The 12455-nt window shown below is 32.4% G+C and overlaps 1 protein-coding gene across 1 annotated transcript in view; it reads right to left on the reverse strand.

The window, feature by feature from the left end:
* The window catches only part of DOC2B (Double C2-like domain-containing protein beta), an 86635-nt gene that overhangs the window by 45949 nt on the left and 28231 nt on the right, over positions 1-12455 (reverse strand). Inside the window, exons 2-3 of the mRNA XM_051215685.1 lie at positions 11862-12013; positions 1157-1297 (exon numbers count right to left, since the gene is read on the reverse strand). The gene's annotated coding sequence lies outside the window, so the exon portion shown is untranslated. The remainder of the gene's footprint in view (positions 1-1156; positions 1298-11861; positions 12014-12455) is intronic.

The following is a 12455-nucleotide window of genomic DNA, read 5'->3' on the forward strand; positions in this document are numbered from 1 at the left end:
AGATGGATGGATGGTCATGCCTTCTCTTTTATTGAGCTCAATGAGGTTGAGAAATATATGGAAAGCTTCAGCCAATCACCTTATTTATGGTTGAAATACCCATTAGATTTATTTAAATGTTCAATATCGATTTGATCGTTGTTAAAAATAGCATGCACAGTTGTTCTTATTTATTTATTTATTTGAACACATAAATATTGGTACAAGAGGGCACCAAATATATATACGCCACACAAAACAATGGGAATTCGAAGAGAGAAAAAAAAATAACGAACAGATTAGTGTAAGGTAGTGTAATAATAATAATAATAGTAATAATTGGGGAAACGGAAAGGTACAATCGGAAAAAATCTTTCAGTTAAGGAAGTAACAACCACTTTTTATGAAGAAAGTAAAAGAAGGTTACAGCAGGATCGCCATTGACTTCTATTCTGAGCCATGTCTGATAACGTCTCTAGCCACTGTGTAGCATCATCTCTCGGACCCCAACCAGGGAGTCGTGAAGGACCGACAGAAGCCAGTCCTTTGCAGCTTTCTTTCACACCACGACACCATGTCATGCACTGACCACCTCTCCGCTTCTTCCAACCAGTCCCAGAGTCGGCAAATAATGCACGACGTGGAATTCTCTGGGACGACATTCGTAGAACATGTCCAAGCCACCGAAGTCGGTGTTTCAAGATGGTGACATCGATTGCATTATCGTCTCTGTGACCGAACACACGATGCCGAACCTCTGCATTACTGACATGGTGTTGCCACTGGATGTCAGCAATCCCTCGAAGACAGCGATGATCGAACACAGAGAGTCTTCTAACGTCCTCAACTCGGAGAGACCAGGTTTCACAAGCGTAGAGCAAAACTGCTCTCACCGACGCGTTGTAGATCCGACCTTTTACAGCCAGACTAACATCCCGAAGGCGCCAAAGATGGCCCACATTGACATAAGCCGCTTTGGTTTTTACTATACTTGCATTGATATCATCACTCACAGTTGTTCTACAGGATTATTAAGTCTTTTATTATAGTTTACTATTATAAACTATCCATTCAATACTCAGTTTATTTGATGATATCACATTGAACCCCAGTATTGATATTTAACAAGTATTTTTGTAGTATTACGTACCACGTGAATTAACATAAAAATACTTACTCAACTCTAGCTTTTTCATTTTCAGCTAATAATTCATTACGTCGTAGAACACGTAAAATTTGTTCTTCTTCATCTGTTGTTAATGGTTGAGCTCGACGACGTTGTGCTGATTGAGCTCTAGAAGACCAACCTGTTCCAAGTCTATGAGATTTATAGAAATATATATTATTTACATAGTTACTTTTGTTATCATATATATAGTTGAAAGATTGTGTTCAAAATAAGGTAACCGTCATCATAAGAAATATTACCAAGTTAAAACTATTAAATAACTGTTTCATTATCACTTCTGAATTACACATCCTTTCGTACTCATGAGAATATAAAATTTCTGGTTTAATATCAAGCTGTTATAATTTAGTTACTATGCCAGAATTTTAAAATATCAAAATATAGAAATGTGTATACGAAATTCAACTGATTCTGAATTATAAATGATTACTTACATAATAATATTTCATGTTGTAATTTTATTTTCCGGTTTATTTTATTTCCAACAAATTATATCGTCAATAATATAGTTGAATATAGTTTGAGTTTTCAATAAGCATTTAAGTAGTATTACTCTGATTAGTTCAAGTTAATTAGACGATATTGAGATTATGAACCGAATGATGTTAAACTACCATTGAATACTTAGAAGTGCTGGACGGCCATTTCGTCCTATTGTGGGGCTGCTCAGTAGTGCGCATCAATGATCCCGATCGTGGGAATCGAACCAAGAGCTTTCAGTTTCGCGCGCGAACGCTTGACTTCTAGACCACTGAGCCGGTATGCAACGGTGTTAATGGAAGATAGTCGCGCGATTTCGTGGATTGGTTGAAGTTAGACACTAACACCATTGGATACCGGCCGGTTCAGTGGTCTAGAGGATAAGCATTCGCGCACGAGACTGGAAGCTCTTGGTTCGATTCCCATGAGCGGGATCATTGATGCGTACTACTGAGGAGCCCCACAATAGGACGAAACGGCCGTCCAGTACTTCTAGGTTTTCAATGGTAGTCTAACGTCAATCGATTCATGATCTCAGGCAAAAACTTTATAACCTCAACAACCCTATACTGATAATTAGACAATATGTGTAACTATAAGATTTTCAAAAATCTAGTTGATTTAATCAACAAACTTTTAAAAAATAAAAAAAACTTTTTAATTCTATTATTTTTTGTTTTAGCTTTAGGGCATTTTTTTAATCATTCAGAAGCTAAGATGAACAGTATGATTAATTAGATGTGAAAATTATTTTTGGAATAATCTCCACAATTAAAATTCCAGTAATTCTAACATTTTGTCCTGCGAACTTATTTGAACTTCTTCAGTATAATTAAATCTTGCATAGATATTAGATCATAAATGATGAAATTAAGAACCGAGAAGAATACAAAAAATCTATCATACAGAATAATAAATAATAACAATAGAATTTCATAGGTTGAAATCATGAGTCAATTGAAGCTAGACCACCATGGAAAACCTGGAGATGTCAGCTCACTGAAGACAGTGTACGGTGGCGCAACCTCGTGGATTGGTTGAAGTTAGACATTAACACCGTTGGATGCCGGCCCAGTGGTCTAATGTTCAAGTTCTCGCGCGCGGAACCAGTAGGTCCTGGGTTCGAATCCCGCGTGAGTGCGGGATCGTGGATGCGCACTGCTGAGGAGTCCCATACAAGGACGAAACGGCCGTCCATTGCTTCCAGGTTTTCCATGGTGGTCTAGCTTCAATTGACTCATGACTTCAACTTATGAAATTTCTAAAAAAATCTCCACAAAACCCATTCTGATAACAATAGAATTGTCATTTATGTATATTTGTATGTAAGTGAACTGAGGAACCCATTGTATGAATAAAAGTAACGATATAAGGGTGAAAATGTCAGTGTATAAGTAGAAATAATATTGTAACCTGAAAAAACGTTATTTTGAAATTGCTTAACCTGTAAGAATTTGAGAATATTTGCTAAATAAATTTTATAATAGTCGTAAAAACCAAAGTAGAAAATATTCTCAATTTTGATTTTCTGTAAGAATAAAACTTAGGTCAAACAGAGTTTCCAACCACCACTTTAAATCTTAATATAAGGCACGCGATGTTGACTCATCTAGATTAATAGCCATATTGCTACTTGATCGATGGAACCCGATTCCCATCGAGAAAGACCTGATATACATGATATTGGTCATCAACCACTGATCAATCAATTGTAAATGAGTCAGTTTAAGTTATTCTTTATAAAATTTGTAAAAAATGTCATTTCATAATATAGTTTCCACTAATTATGATTGATGAGTTCCTAAATTTAATTAATCTAAGTATTCTATTCATGATAAGTGATAGTATAGTTATGATCAAAGTTTATTTATCACTTCTATTTTCTAGCTACTGAATTTATGGACTGATGGAGAAGATTTTCAATTTGAATGAATATTTCTTGTGTTGCTGAATTCTCTGAGCTAAATGGAATAATTGCTAGTGTTGTAGTATCAGTTGACATTTTAAGCCCATATACCTTATTTTGGCTTTTGGAGACAGGCCAATCTATTCATTCTACTTGAGTCATATTTTGACCTTGTTAATTATTCGCTTATCAATCTTGACTGTTTTCATATGATCGCATATATGTGTAGACATTTATTATCCTATTACTCATCACATGTCTGTAACTCATTTTTGTGTGACTATAAGTATTGATCAACACTTGACTAAAAGGAGTTGGCTTACCCGCCATCTTCACTGCGCGTCGTTTCACTTCACTCTATTTCATTCACTTCATATACAAAATATACGAATTCGAAAATCCATTATCGTTATTTGAATTATTTAATCCCGTTATTGACTAATGCGATTTAAGTCTATGATTATATACTAGGATACGCGACATATATATTTCGACAACGATCATTCATACGATCAAATTGAAGTTCGATCTCGGGCCATCAAAGTGGAGAGCCCATCAACAAACATCGTTCGATCTAAATGACGACAAACTAAAGGGCCCCACCAAACACTTACATCGTTGTTCATGAGAAAATTACACTTAGCTAAGTGAGAAAAAATTGAAGATAAACTTCTCAGTATCATGAATAGATGAGATATTTCAAATGGTACACTTATTAAGGTATCATAGTTGAATTGTATCCGTAGGTATGTAGTTAGTGTTACAAAATATGAATTGGCTGATTCTTCATGAAACTCATCATGAAAAAAACTAACTAACTTGAACTTATAATTCTCATTTAAACATTGGAAAAACAAAACATGAAATTCAGTAGTAAGATCATTCATCAACGATGTTACTATCTAGTGATGTTATCGTATAAACATCTAAAATTTCAAGTACTGACTCCAGAAGGACAGACGAACAATGAATAAAATGAAAGGCGTAGTAGTAGTAAGACTATAATGTTAGATTATATATTATAAATGATAATGATAAATCGATAGTATGTCCACAAATAAAAAGAGCTTGTCAATATATTAGATTAATAATGGGTTATTACATGAGTAATGATAATTAAAACTTTTTGTTAAAATGATCAACGGTAACAAAGGAATTAAATTAGATGAAGTAATTTCATGAATATCTGTGTGAAAATAATCATCGAGATATGGGAAATAAGTTGAGAGAGTTACACTTTCAAATACAAAATTAATGAAATGAAATGACATTCAAACAATAATACTAGTAGGAATGGTCATAATAATATCTTTTGAGGTTGCCATGAAGACAATAGTAAGACGTGCTTCTTCTGTGCATACAGGTTAGGCTACATTTCATGAATGATAAGAGCTTTTGTTGTTTACATTTGTTGAATACGAAAAAATCTTCGTAGATATGAAGGAATTCCATAAATAACCACATATGGATCAGCGAACTAATTGGAATCGATTAAATGCTTAAAAATAGACTTGAATGCCTTTCTCTCACCTTTGTAGAACAACATTAGAATATTTTCTTGTAACCGAGCTGAAAGAAAGCACTGGCTACGGCCTATGTACTCTATTTTACAAGAGAAAACGAACTGTAAGATTCACATAGAGGCAATCAAACGAAGGAACTTGTTCCTTACGTGTACAAACAAAATTTATACTAGTTTGTGTTAATCATATCACTGACATACAGGACCTTCTTTTGAGTGCTATCAATAATCGATTTGAATGTACATCAGAAGTTTGATCATCTTTAACTTCGAAATCCGTATAAATATTTTTATTTGAAAATGAGTTTCTGGATTATCTGTTCCAACTTTCTTTCATGTTCTTCTCTGCGAAGCGGCTTGGATAGCTGTTTGCTGTCAACGATTTTCTAAAGAAATCAAGTTCCTACTCAATGCATTCTGTGCAACAGAGCCTGCATACTTGATAACGTAGTTTGTATACGATTCCTTTTTCTGCTTAACAGAACCCATTTAAAGAAATTGGTTAGTTAGCTGTCCCATGTTTGTTTTGTGTAAAAAAAAACCTTTTAAGGAATCCATCAATTACTCTTGTCAGAAGCACCTCGAAAAATCAGAATTCAAGATATATTTCATTATCTAATGTGAAATCTAGGCATAAATGACAGATATCGAAAGAGTAAAAACTGTCAAATAAATCAATGTTTTCATCGTAAACAACGAAATTGTCCTCCATACATCTTAAATCGACTAATGACTGAATTAGGTAGGTCGTGAAGACGTCTTCTAGGATTGGACTCGACAGAGATCTTATCAAGATTCGATTTATTGTTTAAACTAAACTAAACATTAAAAGTATAACATAATGGTCCTCATTTCAGGTGGTTAGTCAGTGAGCCAACATCTATACTGTTGGAATCAATATAAATTCGTTGGAAAGAGGTCTTCACTCTGAATTTCATGTTTTGAAGTTGAAATTAAACAAACTGACACACCAGCTAAAAGCAACACCAATGATTAATCGAGTTAGATAGATTTTCTACTGTTTGTTCTAGTGAGAGAAACTAAACAATCGAATTTCTCCATTTCATTTATTTTAATAAGAGATCATTGACAAAACCAGATATTCAGACTTAAAACATTTCTACTGCTTCCATCTAACTAACTGAATTGGATTAAAATCGTTAATTATTGCGGGGCAAATACTTTTCATTTTACTAGAATAGTCCAATAAAATGGTTTCCCATGGGGCAATGTTAATTGTTATACGACAATTGTGTGTATAAAGTTTAGGTTCATTTATAATCAGTCTGTTGACATACCGAATCAATTAGGTAAAGGGTATAGAAAGAATTTCTGTACATTACAAAGTCATATATATATATATATATATATATATATATATATATATATATATATCTTATCATTGTTATTTAGAACTGCAGTTGATCAGTCTCATGTTAGCATATGTGCATCGTGTGCGGATTGCCTCTATAAAGCCTTAAGTCACAAGCTTTCTAAGCAAAGATGGATAGTGGCTAGCAGTGGAATCCAGGATACGAGTTTCGTCTTATTTGGGACTCATCAGCAGGATGTACCTGCATGTACATGGATAGCACGTTGGCGTTTGAAGCGAACGGTACTGCGTTCGAGTTCCAGAATGAATATCAACTCTGGGATGCAGGTACATCCAGCTGATGAGTCCCAAATAGGATGGAATGCATGTCCTGGATTCCACAGCTAGACACTACCCATCTTTGCTTAACAAGTAATACATCTGCATTAAATAACAATTTCGAGTGATTTCTAATTTCAATTTTATATTTTAGAGAGAAAAAACTGGGACAAAATAGTTTTTTAGTAGTTTCTATTCAAATATATTAGACTGTATTACGACTGAATATCAGATAGTAAATCATCAGTTTATTCTACTATTGTACAGTTCGATACTCAATAATAATTTCATGTAAATGGTTAGAAAATCCAACTATTGAACACTGTTGAATGCCGGCTCAATAGTCTAAAGATTAAGCATTCACGCACGAGACTGAAGGTCTTGGGTCCGAATCACGCGAGGCGGGATCGTGGATGAGTACTGCTGTAGAGTACCAAACTAGGACGAAACAGCCACCCAGTGCTTCCAGGTTTTTCATGGTGGTCTAACATCGATCGATTCATGATCTCAATCAAAAACTTAACAATTTTCATAACACTATACTGGTATTTTCAAATATATGAACATGAATTACTAGTAGTTGTTAGTATTTTATACAAATTTATGCCCCAAAGAGTTTAGTAATCACTGCCGTTAGATTCAAAATCAATATAATAAATTCATGGTAATGTAAGTGTTTAAATACTAAACATCAAAGATAAACCAGAAATCTAAGAAAGGTTCAATATTCAAAATACTGGCATATTCTCTGACCAAATCTTACTACATGATGATATCTGGCATCAATAAGTAAGCAATCAGGTTAGATGCTCAAAAAATGATTCATAAAAGTTGTTTATATCTTATTTTCTTTTGCTTAATAGTTTCTACGGATAACTTTATTTAATATACAATTTCTATTTACATTGTGATTAATAGTATAAAAGTAGTCACTGTAACCCTCTAAATGATAAAACAAAACTGTTTAATTGTAGATAAGTATGATCAATGATGAGATTCCATCTTTAGATTTGAAATTAATTGAAACCACTTGTACTCATTACATTTATAAGTATAAAGTTTACAAACATTTGATCGGTTTCAAATGTCATTTATCTAACCAACTACATTTTCTAAATTGGTACTATTTTTCCTAAGTAAATATTGATGAGTTCTGAAATATTTGGTTCTTTTTCATATCTCATGTATACGAGGTTCATATCGGGAAAAGAATATAATGGAATAGTCTTTTAGATAAACAAGGGTATTTTTCGATTTTACCATCTTAGTAATAATAATAATAACAGTAATAGTCTTATTCCGCATCATATATTTGATGAATATTGAATGATTTTCAGCATAATCATTCAATATTGTAACAATCTTCCATACTGTATCCATTGTATTCGTATGTATATATACATGACATTTTCTATATTGATTAGCTGCCATCCATCTTAATCCATGGTCATCCTGCTGTAATTAATTTTATGATTGATCATAAAATTCCCATAAACACTATTGATCATATGGGATTATTATTTAGAATTACTCATATTAAATAACTATAAAATAGGAAATTTCATAGTGATAGAATAATGCACAAAATTGTCTTTGTAACGTTGATTCAATCCTTATGAGTAGAACAATTGTATTTCTAACGTTTTGTGACATAATGTAAGGCAGTTCTTCAGAGTAAACAAATAACTGACATTGAATTAACATAAGTTTAAATGGTAACTCTATATCCAATGCTTAATTTGTTTGAAACTATCAAGTCCAACCTTGGTGTTGATTCAATCCTTTTTTTCTTTTCGGTAAATACTGACAATAACTTGAGTTTTATCTAATGTCTATGACTCAATGCAAGTTGACTTAGGTTGGTAATTTCGTCCATTTAATTTTGAATCATTGGCTTAAAATATTTGTTCCTGTCACTGGAATCAATATTCTTGATTTCGGTTCCGTTTAATTAACCTGATAGTCCCTTTTGTTTGTAGAGTTCAAATTATTAGTATAAGGGATTTTTGGTGACTGAAGTTAGAAGTATAAAACGATTCAGCAAATTAAAGTTTAACAGCTCCCTTCGAGACCTAAATGTTTGGAGTTCAATTACGTTTTGGGTCGTAGACGCTCACTGCTAAGAGGTGTCACTGTAAAGCAAAACACATGTTCAGTGATTCCTAGTCCTCAATCTATTATATAATAAACATTAGAAAAATGACTGTCAAGACGCGTAATTTTTAGTTTACAGTGTTGTCACTAAAATATTAGTTTTCTCCGGTGTAAGGTATTGTGTGCATAGCGCTATAAGAGTTTCATAAGTTACAATTCACCTATTTCTAATGATTTCTCTGTCAATATTCTATGATAGAGCTATCTTCAAATATTTAAAAACATGATTAATCTATTTATACAGAACTATGTATAAATGTCCTGTAATTTATTGGAATGAAATTTGGCAGATATTATCTATCAATTAATCAGTATATCTATATTACATACAGTTATTCTGAATAACTTGTAACATTACAGCTACCTCGAGGCTATCTACGTAAGACACACATGTACGAACAAAGACAAATCAAAATTTATTCCTGAATATCAACAACCAAATGACTTAAACTCATACTAATAATGATATGAACATCATACTCGTTGAACAAGACTGTGATAATCCGGATTGAGTTGATCAATAGACAGTAAGCTATTCTTTAAAAAATTGGTACTGAGTTACAGTTTCACGGGGAACATCAACAGTGAGATGTAGGTGAATTTCCTTGACGACTTAGTTCCAATTAGAATGAAAAATCCGTTCTGGGCTTTACTGCTAGTTACAAACCATTTATTCTGAACATGTACCTTACAGTTCAAAAATATTCTGTATGTGATCAAATGTACAACTGAAAAATAATTCGGTGGAACTATAAATGTGACCAATCAGTTCAATGTATCAATGAATTATGGTAAAATGTGTATGTAGTTATTTGTTGTATTCTATATTCATATTAAAGGTTGACCATAACACTTAGTAAAAGTCATTAAAACATAAGATAACAAGAGCATCTTTTGTATTCAAAAAAATATTTACAGTTGTTTAACCTTCCTATGATAAAGTTAGACTTCGATATCCCCATACGAACTGACGACCGTAATTAGAAAGAAATAATAAGCAACTGTCAAAGTTACTAACAATATACCTAATTATTAAACATGTAGTAACTCTATAAAACTTATATTTATAGTTACGAAGGTGGGAAGTAATATCTTTCAGCTTATAGTGACTTTAATTGTTATGATAGATCTTGACAATTACTAATGTGTATTGTTTTCAACCAACTCAACCATTCATTTTTATTGGTTGTTTGAATATTACCATTGTTGTTTACGACTACAATTGATCAGTATCTTTTGGTATGTGTGGATCCTGTGAGGATTGCTTTGATACCACCATTTACTCACAAGAATAATATGCTGAGTTTGTTGGTGGCCAGTAGTGAGAACTAGAACACGCGCTTCCTCCTACTCTGGACTCTTCAGTTGGATTTATCTGCATCAGAGAGTTTATGTTTACATCGAAACTTAATAACAAGATGGAAGCAAGCTGCACAGAGTGCATGTATGCCTAAAGAGAATAGTCAGTTGCAATCCTAAACATCAACGGGAAAATTCAAACAACCAATGCACATTGCACAAATCAGAGGCAATCTAGACTCAATAGCTATGTAGATAACACAATAGCGTTTGAAGCTAACAGTACCGAATTTGAGTTCAGTAGTAAAGACTAACTTCAGGATCTAGGTACATTCAGTTGATAAGTTCAATAGGATGAAATGCGCGTCCTTGAATTGACTGTTAGCCACCACTTAACTCTGCTTACAACTCAACTATAGTTCATTTTGATTTTATTCTTCTTAAAACAACAACAATTTCAGGAAATATCATGTGCTGTAAAAACAAACTATTGTTGAGGAATATTTATGAATCTCTGACAATAAAACGAACTAGAAAAACCACTTCCTCTTCAAGTTTTCCATCTAATCAAACTAACGATATAAAAAGTATTTTTACAATATACATTATTTTCATTTCTTTAATTGACAACCATTTCAAACAGCGAATGGACAATGATAAAATCATATTACAAGTTAAAACAATTCATTTTGATTAAATAAAACTCAGATATATAAAAATTAAAATAGATATTATAAGAAAAGATGGATAATGGTTAGCAGTGGAATCCTGGACGCGCGTTTTGTCCCATCTGGGACTCGTCAGTTAGATGTACCTGCATTTCGGAGTTGATGTTCACTCTGGGACTCCAACCCAATATCTTTCACTCCAAACTCCATGACGTTATCCACTTATCTACCAAGTTTTATAATGTTTATGAATTCAGACAATATCGAGACAATATGCACATATATCAATAAGAGATTGATCAATTGCAGTAACTAAACATAAATAGGAAGATTCAATTCAACAATACCAAGTGAATTAAAATAGACAATATACGGTCACTCTCAGTTGATTTAGCAATAAATTGTAAGCATACTGCATTCATTATTAATTAATCAAATTTCCCATGTAAATTCCCTTATTAGCTTAATTAAATAATCCATGTCTTTTGCCAAATCATCCACCAGTAAATCAATCGACAAAATAAATTTTATTACTTATATGGGTTTATGTAATGCGATAATTAGGTTTATGCTACTATACTATTGTGAAATTGGAAAAAAAGTGGTTCAAAATTATGTTCTCACTTATTATAATCCATGATTGTTTTTTTCTTCTAATTTATAGTTGTATTTATTATTTTTTCTGTTTACCCTTAGGATAACAAGTAGGATGGTTGATGGATGTTTTATTCAATATTACGTAATTTTTAAACAGTTGAGATCATGAGTCAATTGAAGCTAGACCACCATGGAAAACCTGGAAGCACTGGACGGCTGTTTCGTCCTAGTATAGGACTCCTCAGCAGTGCACATCCACCATCCCGCACCCGGCGAAATTCGAACCCAGGACCTATATTTCTAAAAAATCCACAAACCCCTTCTGATATATATATATATATCACAGTTATCAGAAACATTCATAAATAATTCATTGTTGTTTTGTTAATTCAATAATAAATATATAATGAACGTACCTTGCACGTAATGCTAATTGTCTATCACTTGGACAAATAAATGTTTCCATTGTAATCAATGATAAGTAAATATTGAATATCACTTTTATTTAATTACATTACTTTCTTTTTTGTTTTCTATTATCAGTATCTTTGTGATTTTAGCTTATACTCTATTAGGGGAAAAAAATAACAAAAGAAAAACAGGAAATAATAATGATTAAAAAAACAAATAAACAAACAAACAAAGTGGGTGTTAAATAATTACGGAAATGATTTGTAATTTAGAAAATTTAACATACTAAACAAAATGTTTGTTGGCAGTGATTTGTAAAGTTTTTTTAAGTTTTAAATGTTTTTCTCTTTTTTCTTTTCTTTTTTGTTTTCTTTTTCTCTCCTTTCAATTCATAACAGTTAGAAATGAATTGATTAAAACATACTGATAAGTTCGTATATATATATATATATATATATATATATGTACTACTTCAGGATTGTTTCAGTAGTATATGTATTACAGCGATCCAATGCATCAGCCGGGAATTTTTAATATTTCTTAAATGGACTGCCTGTTGATTTATGAACGGAGTAATTAAGGTCATTTCGTGTGCCAGA

This window comes from Schistosoma haematobium, chromosome 4 (genome assembly GCF_000699445.3).
Source record: "Schistosoma haematobium chromosome 4, whole genome shotgun sequence".
NCBI lineage: Eukaryota > Metazoa > Platyhelminthes > Trematoda > Strigeidida > Schistosomatidae > Schistosoma > Schistosoma haematobium.